This window comes from Rhamphochromis longiceps, linkage group LG3 (assembly GCF_057381845.1).
Source record: "Rhamphochromis longiceps isolate RC_006_pf linkage group LG3, R_longiceps_female_GT1.1, whole genome shotgun sequence".
Lineage (NCBI taxonomy): Eukaryota > Metazoa > Chordata > Actinopteri > Cichliformes > Cichlidae > Rhamphochromis > Rhamphochromis longiceps.
Genome location: NC_140559.1, coordinates 11,933,383 through 11,944,915, shown reverse-complemented (window position 1 = coordinate 11,944,915; position 11,533 = coordinate 11,933,383). Strand labels below are relative to the sequence as shown.

The 11,533-nt window shown below is 44.3% G+C and overlaps 1 long non-coding RNA gene across 1 annotated transcript; it reads right to left on the bottom strand.

Moving 5' to 3' along the window:
* Window positions 1–7,914: 7,914 nt before the first annotated feature.
* On the bottom strand, window positions 7,915–9,262 carry LOC146672930 (uncharacterized). Its single transcript, XR_014910403.1, has 3 exons — window positions 8,887–9,262; window positions 8,723–8,803; window positions 7,915–8,234 (listed from the first exon to the last, which is right to left on the bottom strand). It is a non-coding gene; the product is annotated as an uncharacterized LOC146672930 (long non-coding RNA).
* Between the last annotated feature and the right edge of the window lie 2,271 nt (window positions 9,263–11,533).

The following is an 11,533-nucleotide window of genomic DNA, read 5'->3' as shown; positions in this document are numbered from 1 at the left end:
GTGGGGTGAAGTGGTCATGTGGACAAATATGAACAAATTAACAATAAGAGACACCTGCTAGAGATCTGTTTAAAATGCTGCCGTCACAAATAAGTAGTTCGGAAGAGAAAAGAAGGTAGACAGGGTTTAAATGCAACTAACTAATATATTAAACCCAGAGCACAATAGCTAAAACCAGTAGATGAGTTGAAATATAAGAGTTTTGTTGGAGATGGTGGTTTTAAATCAGCTTTTCTACTTAATAATTTAAAGTAAAGTTTGGGGCCTGTTGAGTGTGGCAGAGGGAGACAGTAGCAGAGGAAAAAGGAAAAGTGTTGTACAGAGAGAGCTCACATCAGCTGAGCCGCTGCTGCAAGAGGTGGCCTGTAAACAGCGTCACAGGATGTAGCTGGCTCAAGTTGCTCTGACTGTGGAGTGTGTGGGGTGGGCCCCGACATCCTGCCAAGAGTGTCCTTGACCAGTGCACAGGCTTTCAAACGATCTAAGCCAAATGCAAGTGTGTGAGAAGAAGAGTAAAAGACTGAACTGCATGTCTCAAAGAGGTTATTGTTATGGTGAGCTTGTGCGAAGCTCAGAGGAGTCACCTGAGACAGGAAGCAAAACTGTTTGCTTAACAAAAAGAAGAAAAAAAAAGATGTAACTTGTTTGTAAAGTTTAGGGCCCACATCAGTGAAGATGCTTAAACAAGTGATCAAATGCTGAGTACCATGAACAAAACACAACAAAAATGTAAAAAAGAATAGTGCCCATTAGAGTGAGGAACAGGAAGAAAGAAGCTCTAAATTTGAGAATAAAATATTAGCAGAAACACCTGGGAGGAAAATGATAAGGCCAGTAAACTGGTTCTCAGGTAAATTAAAGTAAATATAACAAACTATTTTTGAATTGAAATTTATTTCAGTCAACAACAACAGATTATAATTTTACATAAAAGTACTCAAACAGAAACCGAAAAAGGAATAGGCTGAAGCCTTATGGCTTCTACTTATCCTATCCCTTACCCCCATAGAAATAATCAAATCCTTAACCAAGAAAATAAATAGCATTGGTTGTATAACAGTTTGAAAAGAAATCAATGATAAATCAAGAAATTAAATCAACACAAAAAATTTTAACAAACCAAATTTCTATAACCTTGTTTAATAGTAATTTTTAAAATCTTCCTGAAGAATGACAAAGAAAAACACATCTTCAGCTCATCATTAAGTCCATTCCATAATTTCACTCCCAAAACTGACACACATCTATGCTTAACATTGGTTCTCACTTTAGGCATTTCAAACTTATAAGACCCCCTCAAATCATATTTTCCATCTTCTTAGTTGAAACATACTTAAAATACAATTTGGAACATTCTTTGTCATCACTCGATGTCATGGTTCGGCTGTGTGGCAGGCAGGAGAGGACCCAAACGCAAACTCACGGAGACAAAATGTAAACTCAAAACACAGCTTTAATGCTGGCATAAAGCGAGACACAAAAAACAGTACTAAACTAAACTGGGAAGACTAAAGTACAAGGAGCCACAGGGAAAAATCACACAGCTATGAGGGAGACTACGACACAGAACTGAGGGAGACGCAGACATAAATACACAGAGGGTTAACGAGGGAAGTGGGAGCACATGGGGAACACAGGTGACACTGATAATCATAACGAGACATGGCAGGAGTGAACACAACACTGACGGGAGACGGGCAAAGTAAAACAGGAAGTACAGGGGTTCAGATAGGAGGAGAGAGAGCACGGGGAGAACACAGACATAACGGGCAGGGGAAACATGGAATAAACACAAAGAGAGACGAGGGCTCATAAATACACAAAGGGGCACACAAGGGGGTAAAAGTCATGAAGGGAAAACACTTAGGGAACAACACAACAGGACAACTCAGGAAACATGGCCTAAATAAGGAACGAAATACAAAAATACAGGAAACTAAGAATACTGGGCCCACATGGCCCAGGACCATGACATCACCCCCCCCTTAAGGGCTGGCACCAGACAGCCCAAACACAGAAAAACAAAACCAAACAGAAAACAACCCAGGGCGGGCGGCGGGGGCCCAGGACGGAGGGCTCGGAACAGAAAACAAAAGAGTACAGCAAACACCGGAGCCCAAGAAAACAACCCAAACACAGTGCAGTTCAGTGGGCCGACCATGTGGACGGCAACGGCTGAGACGTGGAAACAGTTCAGGGGGCCGGCCGTGCGGATGGCAGCGGCGGCGGTGAAGGAGACGACGGAGCAGGTCAGGAGGCCGACCGCACGGAAGGCAGCGGCGGCTCTCCAGTGTCAGGTGTACTGGCCGAGGCCCGGTGGGCACAGGACCAGACGAGGCGGGACCAGACGGACCAGATGAGGCGGGACCAGACGGTGGCGTGGCAGCCACAGGCGATGGCGGGGCCGGACCAGGCGAAGCACAGGCTGGAGCAGGACCAGGCGAAGCACAGGCTGGAGCTCGACCAGGCGAAGCACAGGCTGGAGCTCGACCAGGTGAAGCACAGGCAGAAGCTGGACCAGGCGAGGCAGAGGCGGAGGTTGGACCAGACGAGGATGAAGACTCGGATGAAGCTGGACCAGGCGAGGCAGAGGCGGAGGCTGGACCAGACGAGGATGAAGACTCGGATGAAGCTGGACTAGGCGAGGCGGAGGCGGAGGCTGGACCAGACGACGACGAGGCGGCCGCAGGTGGCGGCTGGACAGGCTCCTCGGGCCCTCCAGCTGACGCGGCGTGAGGCTGAACGGGCCCCTCGGGCCCTCCAGCGGAGACAGGTGGCTGAACGGGCCCCTCGGGCCCTCCAGCGGACGAGGCATGAGGCTGGACGGGCTCCTCGGGCCCTCCAGCGGACGAGGCATGAGGCTGGTGTGGTTCTCCGGAACCACCAGCTGACGAGGAAGGCTGCTGGACGGGCTCCTCGGGCCCTCCAGCTGACGTGGCATGAGGCCGGACGGGCTCCTCGGGCCCTCCAGCTGACGTGGCATGAGGCCGGACGGGCTCCTCGCGCCCTCCAGCTGACGTGGCATAACCAGTAGGTGCAGAGACCACCGGCTGAACAGAAGGCTGAGCGGGTGACGGAACAGATGACTGAGCTGAACAATGGGGAGCTGGCTGAGCTCCACAGTGGGCTAAGGGCTGAGCTAACGGAAGCACAGGAAAGTGTACTATGGACTGGGTGGCTAACAGCGCTAATGACTGAGCTAAAGACTGCGTTATGGACAGAAAAGCCAGTTGTAGTGGTAAATGCGCTTGTGGTTGAGCACGTGTCTGACTCTGGGCTGCTCTCCTTCTGGGAACAGGAACAGGTGCTAGGCCTGGCCGAACACCAGCCATCCCCACCCGAGGAACAGATACGGGTGCAGGGACGAGCTGGGCTCTGGCTGCCTTTGCCCTGGGGGCCAGTGTAAGTGCAGGAGCAGCCACAGGTACTGGAGAACTCACACAAGCAGCGTCTGGATAACCCGGGTATGAAACAACACTACACACGGTCGTACAGGGTGTAGCCCGAGACGTAGTACACAGGGGCGGAGCGTGGGGGTGGCTTACTGGGCTTAAGCCCGGGTTGTTTTGTCAGAAGCCCGGGGTCTTTTGGAGTGTAATTTTTTCATAGTTAGATGCCTGGCTGACAACTGTATAAAACAAAAAGTACACACAATATTCGAAGCACATAGTGCACACTGTGGGAATTTACGACTGTGCGTGAATCCCCCCTGATATTGGTATGATCCGAGCTCAGGCACTAAGTGACTGAGCGAGGGGGCGGGGCAGCTGCTGCCTGTGTGCGCTGTTGGAGAAACGGAGCCAGCCATACTAAGGAGAGCTTAAGTTTGACCAGTTACCAAAGAAAATCATTCATACCGTACAAATAATGTAAATATGACGGTGCATCACGAAAGATTGATATCAAACTGATCACTTGACCAATATTACGTTACTCGCTCTTCAAGTGAATCAACAAATGGCGAAATGAAAAGCCGAACAAATGCTATTTTTTTAGAGTCTTAGCTTACGTGTGTTTATTTCATATTTTCAGTTCTTACCCTCCCCGACTAAATCGGTTTCAGTTATGTACTGAAATATAAGAATGGACATTAGAGGCTTCTTTCAAAGAAAAAACTCAGGTAAATGTTATTTTATATATTATGCTTTGTATGTTGTTCAGTATATTTCTATGCAAAACAAGAGGGATTTCAGTACACAGCAGGATATTCACATTTGTAACCAGATATTTACATACACTTTAGGGAGAAAACATAAAACATTTTTACTGTACAACATCAATTTAGAGTAAACTTTTGTTTTAGATAAATATTGAAATATCTTTTGAATTAGTTAAATGTCAGAATAAAGAGAGACAGAGCTGTCTATTTTTTATCACTTTGATCAAATTTAGGAGTACATATACATTAAGTTTATTGTTAATTAGTAAGAAACTCCAGACGATTCCATTCTGAGCTGAAGAAGCTTCTGATAGGTTAGTAGAGTCCATGTGAGTAAACTGGTGGCACAGCTGTGGATGCATATAAGGCAAAACACAGAGCCTGTTTTTTTGAAATGGGAAAATCAAGAGATGTCAACCAAAACACCAGGAAAAGAACTGTGGAGCTCCATAAGTGTGGCTCAGTTTGAATACAATTTGGTGCCATTTGCAATTAAGAAATACAGATAGTTTCTCTCTTTACTCTTAAAGTTAACAAATATGTTTTTTATATTTATCAATCTAAAAAAATAAACATTTAGTCCGATTTGATGTTACAATTAAAAAGTGTTTGTGTTTTGATCTGAACAGTACATAAATATCTGGTTTCAACTGTATATTTGATGATTGTCAGCACAAAGAGGGAGAGAGAGGAACAGAGAGAGAGAGAGAGGAGCAGAGAGGGAGAGAGAGGAGCAGAGATTGAGATGGAGAATGACAACAGAACAGAGATGAACAAGAGCAGGTGAGACACACATGTTAGTCAAATGGTTGTTTACCAAAAGTATCACCGTATCATAGGTCCTCATGTATCTCGTACCTAGTGTTTCTTTTTAGGTTTGCTATTTTTCAAATTCTATATTTATTAAGTTATGCAGCTTGTTTGCACAACAAGGATAAATAATTATATAAACTTTTCTCAATCTAAATATTGTACTTTGGTAGAATTAAAAAAATAAGTGTAGTGCAGGTCTATGATGATTTTTAGTGCTACTATCATCTAGTTCTGATTCTGGTTCTGTCTTGGTTAAGTCCTCAGTAGTCCTGATTTTGAACTGTTGTAGTCCTGTTTTAATTCAGGATCAGTTCTGCCTGGTTGAATTGGGGTTTAGTCCCTGTGTCTTGATACAGCCCCGACTTTGTTCTGCTTTGCTGCTTAATTAAAAAACTAGTTTAAGATGTCCTGCACATGTGATATATATTTTTCCCTATATGAAGTCATTCTTTTTTGAACAAAACTCAAAACAGAGCCTATTAATCTTTCAGTCATTTCTAACCCCCCCCCAAAAAAAAAAAAAAAAAAAAAATACCACATGCATACTACCCTTTAGGGCTAAGCCCCGGGTGTTTCAAATGTCTGGCTCCGCCTCTGGTAGTACACACTGAGTTCATGAAACTTGGCCGAAAAGTATGGCGCACAGAGTTAAACTGACATGATCGGGGAACAGAAAAATTAACCTGTGCAGCCAGCTCTGCAGTGCTCAAACTAAAATTCTTTACCAGTCTTTGTATAGCAGATGAAACCCTGCGGCTCTTGACCTTAGCAGGCATTGAATACACAGTTTCAAGGAGTCCATGAGGAAAAACAGAAACAGTCTCCTGCTTAGCAGGCACGAGAGAAGGTGAGGTTACATAGGTAGCATCTGAGTTAGCACTTTCAAGTTGTGGCACAGAAAAAAACCACAGCCTGAGAAGCTGAAGGAACCACACTGGGAGTCACAGACACAAGAGCTGGCTTAAAGAATTAAACTGTTCATAGCAGAGGAATGGCTAATAGTCTCTGTGTCGCCTGGCTCAGGCAGAACGCTAGGTGTAGACATTAAGATGGCTGGCTCAGCAACACAGGTCTCATTAACTCTTTGAGGAGCGAAGAAAGCAATGGCTGGTTGAGGAGTCGGCCGAGAAATATCAGGAATGTCTAAAGACAAAACAGGCTGGAACATGAAACAGTCACTAGGAGGAGCATTAGCTATAGAACACACGGTATGTGTTTCTCAGCATGCACTGTTACATCTAGAGCTGATGATACTGATGGTGTGTGGCTGAGCTCAGACTGGGAAACCTCAGAATCCAAAGGCCAAGCAAAACAGTTCTGCGGGGCTGCAATGCTGGTAGCAGTGTGTGGGTGAGTCTGGTGTAGGATAGCTGTCTTAGGTTCAGCTGTCTCTACATGTAACACATTCATATCGGTGTTAGATTATGATATTATTTTAGGCCATGTTATACCCCTAATTAAAGATTGTGAAGTATTATGTAGTTTTAGTTTGCATTATTCTCCTGAATTAGAAGAAGCTGATAACTATTGCATTAGTTAACTGATTTGTATTACATTAAACTGCTGATTTATTGTGAATGAATGATATTGTTTTATGATGCATTACACTGCTGAGTTATAAGAAATACTGTTCGCAGAAAGTCATCGCCTTATTTGTCTGATTAGAAGAGAACAGAATATGCTGGAGTTTTCTGCCCCATCTCAGCAGGAGCAGATAAACAGGGAGCCAAGGTCGTAGCTCAGGCGCTGTGTGAGAGAAAAGTATGTGAATGTTTAGGCTTTTATGATAAGGTGGAGGCACCAGAGGCTATAAGAGTTTGAGCAATGCTCCACCATTTTGAGATCTGAAGCTGTCTGCATACAGTGTCCATCTCCCACGTGTGTGATCATTAAAATCATCGTTTGACTCAACCCGGCCGGACCAGTGTTGTTATTGTGGTTTTTCTCTTGTTTCCATCCCCAATTTTGAACTCGTAACAGCTTGGGGGCTCGTCCTGTGGTATTGGGGTGGAATTTAAAGGTTTGGACGGTCCGAGGTTGTCGAACGGACAGGCACAAGCCAGTGGTCTGACGTGAGTGGGCATAAGCCGGCTTATCTAAAGGTAAGGCACTACCTGTTGAATTATTTCCAAAGTGTGCCAAATTGGATATGACTAAATTAAAGTCTACTCACTGAAATTACTGGTAGAGGGCCTGTTTTGATTTTGATGAGGATCCCCGTGTGTTATGCAGTTAAAGTTGCTTAAGAGTAAGAAATATGAATGTAATAATGTTGGGTTTGAGTCCCTGGTAATAATGTTGGGTTTGAGTCCCTGGATACTGAGTTAAAGGCTCAGGTAGTTTGGTAGGGAATTGGCTATGTGTTGTTTAAGAAATTAGGTCAGAAACTGTTCCAGAAGTAACAGAGACTGTTTAATTGGTCGTAAAAAAGTTAACTTTCTTCGGTTGGACCCGTTATGATAAATTTGTCAAAATTGTTAGGTGCTGAATCTGTCAGGCCTGTCAGTGGTTGTAAATATAAGACGTCTTTGTAATATAAAATAAAAGAGTTTTGTCTGAGCTTTGTGTGAGACTCTGTATGACGTGCAGCTGCAGCGCTGCGAGCTATTTTTAGACTGTGTGTGAGCATGCAAATGAGCTGTGATGCGCACAGAGGACTTTTGCTTGCTGTTTAGCGTGTTTTTGAGTTTTATAATTATGATTTGTAAATAATCATACATGCCTGTAAGTAAAACGCTGACTTTGCTGATTATAATAATACAAATAAGGTTTTGAATGACTACGCTGAATGTTTGATGTTTGTGTAACCAACTTTAAGGTATAAAGGTGAATTACAGCGCAATAATTACTTGGGCTCGTAATAAGACCCTGGCCAGAATCAGAAGACACCAAATTCGTATGGAGCCAAAGTATTGAGCAGCAATAATGACCTGGACACAATGTTAACTTTTGAGTAGCCACTCTTGTATTGTTACAAAGTATAACAGGTATTTGTCCAATTTGTACAGATAAAGTATAAAATAAAATAAATAGTGTGCACACTCAACAAAATAAAAGTACTCGTTGGGGCCCTTTAAGAATTTAGAGTTAAGCTGGCGATAGCCAACTTCAAAGGTCCTTGTGAGTGTAACTGGAATGTATGAGTGTGTGGTGTGTATCTTCTTTGGGGTAGATCGTCCTCAAAGTGGTTGGCTCGCCATCTATCACAACCAGAATATCGTCCTGGTCCTTGGACTTTTCCGTCCTCTCCAAAAAACCTGACCTATAATCCAGGTCATAAAATGTACATTCTAATCAGTCTGTTTCAGATGCATTGTTTAAGGTTAAAATACAAAATCAAAATATTGCATCACCTCATATTCATTGCATCAACATCTTAAATCTTATCAAATCTCACAGTTCTGTTGTACAACATTCAATTTTCAAGCATATCAAATATGAGAACTAAACATCTAAGTTGCTCAAATATTTCTCTATTCATGTAAACATTAATTAAACAATACTTATGGTAAGTAACCATTGACACTCAAAATACAATACACCATAACAAATTCAGAACTATGTGCAAATAAGCAACAAAATATACATATGAGTTCAGTTCAGAGGCATTAAAGCAGTGTGCTTAATTTCTCCATGCTATAGGCCTATTCGTGAGAGAGAAATGCACTAAAAATTACCCTCTAGATTACTTTAACCTCACAGTGAACTGACAAAATTTAGCTTTAGAGCAGCTAAGAACATGTTGCTCACCGTTGCTCTGTTTCACAAAAGCCCAACACACACTGGCGTTGGAATTGCAGCAGCTCTCCGGATGAAAGGTGAGTGGTTAGCCTGTGAGACACCGAGCTAGCATTAGCATGATCGCGACGGTAAGTCTCTACAAGTTTTTTCCATCAGAACAACACTCGTCTTACCGACGTTGCCTCTCTCCTTCATCCAGCCACTCGACTCCGGACTTCCAGCAGGTAAGTAGGCTGGCTTTCCTTCCTCTCAATCCTGAGTTTTCCTCTCTTTTGTCCGTGGATTTCTCGGTTTGAGTAGCAGATGCCTCCACTCCTCTTGCTGAGATAAGAAAAACCCGGGACACCATGCACCTCCACCTCACTTCCTGGCTGACAGGGTCAATGCGGCCTGGGTAGGCTCTGATTGGTTGCTGAGCTAGGTGCCCTCACGTGGGGTGAACTGAGAGGTGCATTCAATGGTCATAGGAAATACGACGCTTGTTGATGTGGACAGTTAATATAAAGAGAATAAGTATGATATTTTTCATCTGGGCTACATTTGGCTGGGTTTTGATTTAGAAGAGACAAATCGTATATGAGTAAGACCGGCACCTCAGTCGGCAGAGTAAGATTGTGATGAAAATGATATTAAATAAATCTCTCAGTGTGTTGATACAGGTGGCTACGGGCCTGGACCAACTGCCCCCACAAGCACAGCGGCCGAAGCAAATTATAGTAATGGAAACCAAACTCAGCAAGAATCAGTAGCTGTGGAAAAGACAGCAGCTAGCAGAGAATTAAAGGAGAAATTAAGAGGAGTTTTTAACATATAACATTGGGCCCAACAAACTTGTGGAGGTTGGGAAGGCGTCCGGAGCATCACAACAAAAGGTGAAACAAAAACACACACAATCAGAGATATGTGAGAGAAAGGCTCCTTTTAAGGTAACGCCTAGTTTGAGAAAAGTTAAAACCAACCTGCTTGCCTACAAATGCACACACATGCAATGAAGAAACAGCTTACACTCATGAACGTGTGAAGATTTTCCAGCAAGGCTAAAGCAGCGAAGCTTAACATACACCTGTTGTTACATGATACAGTTTATCCACTACTAACAAATAAACTCTCTGGGTTACAGGACAACAACTTAACTTCAAAAAAAAAAAAAGGCACTGGTCTGACCAACCAGTGATAACACGACAAATTTAGTGGCTAGAAAAGTCAAATTGTGACATGTTTTCTGCTGATTGATTAATACAAGTGATTACCAGATGAAAGAAAATTCCAATTTTTGTGCTTTTAAACATGATCTTAAGAATTTTAACATGTACCTGTTTTGTCCTGTCAGCTTGGTGGGTTATGAGTTGATTATATGATATATTATATATATATAAGAGAAAAAACAAAAAAAGGGGGAGAGAAGGTTGACACAGGGCCTGGCCCCGGTGTTTCTCCCCTCTCTGAATGACACAGCCAATAAAACATCATTCTGGTTCGTTCGTCGTTGTTGTTTTGTTTTGTTTTTTCTCTTTCTCTTTTTTCCCTTTCCTTTTTTCTCAGTTATGCTTGATAGCAGGCTGCTTTGTCGGCCCAGTAAGCCAGGCGGACCCTGGACTCCTGCTCTCCCTCCCTACCATCTTTGCTCTCTCCTCCACCATCTTGGATGTGACCCTGACCAAATGCTATAGCAGCTGGACACACAACAACAACTTGAAGATGTCAACAGCGCTGCAGGAAAACGATGTTATGCAGCGGAGACGGAGAGTGTTAAACCCAAGGCCCGTTTCATTACACGGGGGAGATTTCCAGACAGCTTCAGCTGACAGAGCTGTGACGAGACGCCTATTAAGCCCGGAGGAAAAGTGAGGCCGAGCAAAACAACGCTGACCTTAACCACTCTGCATTAAAGCTGTGCAGGACAGTGACGGACCAACACGGATGATCGGGCAGCAAAAATGGCGTGCCAGAGACAGGAGGAGTAACTGAGGTCAGGAGGCACCTCAGAATGGATAAAAGCACCAGGACAAAATAAGCTGAAGGCACAGGTGTCGGGGCTCGGCCAGGAGCTGACCTTTGAGAAGAGCCGAACAGCAGAGCTGCAGAAGGCCGTGGAGCAAAGCAAGGGAAACATCAATGGACTTCAATCTGAAGTGTACGGAGAAGACTGAGGTTTCTGTCCTCAGTAAGAGCTCAAAGACATCAGAGCAGAAACTGAGCATGGCTCAAGAGGAGCTGGCTGAGAATCGAACCCATCAGACTTGCAGTCCCAGCCACTGGACGTGAAGTCAGGCCGGAGCTTGCTGGGGCCAGATGAGCATCCCAGAAACGTCCTTGAGGCCTTTGTTAAGCTAACAGAACAAACACTGAGGTCTTCCACTGGTGAAGTTGCTGCTGCAGACTCTCATTTACACCCTCTGGATGTCAGCCGTTTCCGCCTGCAACAAACGGACAGCAGCTGCACTTGTGCAGGGCAGGCACACAAACGGACTCCTCATACATGGGATATCTGCGACTGAGGGGCGAGTGTTGTGGAGGTATTGACACAGTGAGGAGGAAGAGGATACGGTGTCTGGACTGGCAGATCCCAGCAGCTCAGACTTGCAGACTTCAGGAGTGATGGAGCGCTGGGAGCTTCTGCAGGCTCAGGACCTCAGCAAGAAGATGAGAACAAAGCAGAACGAGCAGCAGTGGCTGCAGCTGAACCCTGACCTGAACAAAAACCTTGACTTGGCTGGGAGAGACAGAGGAAGAGCTGGAGCAGCAGCGTAGACTGGAGTTTGACATAGACATCCAGATGATTGAGCTGCGTAACAAAACCCTGAAGGAGCTACAGAAGCA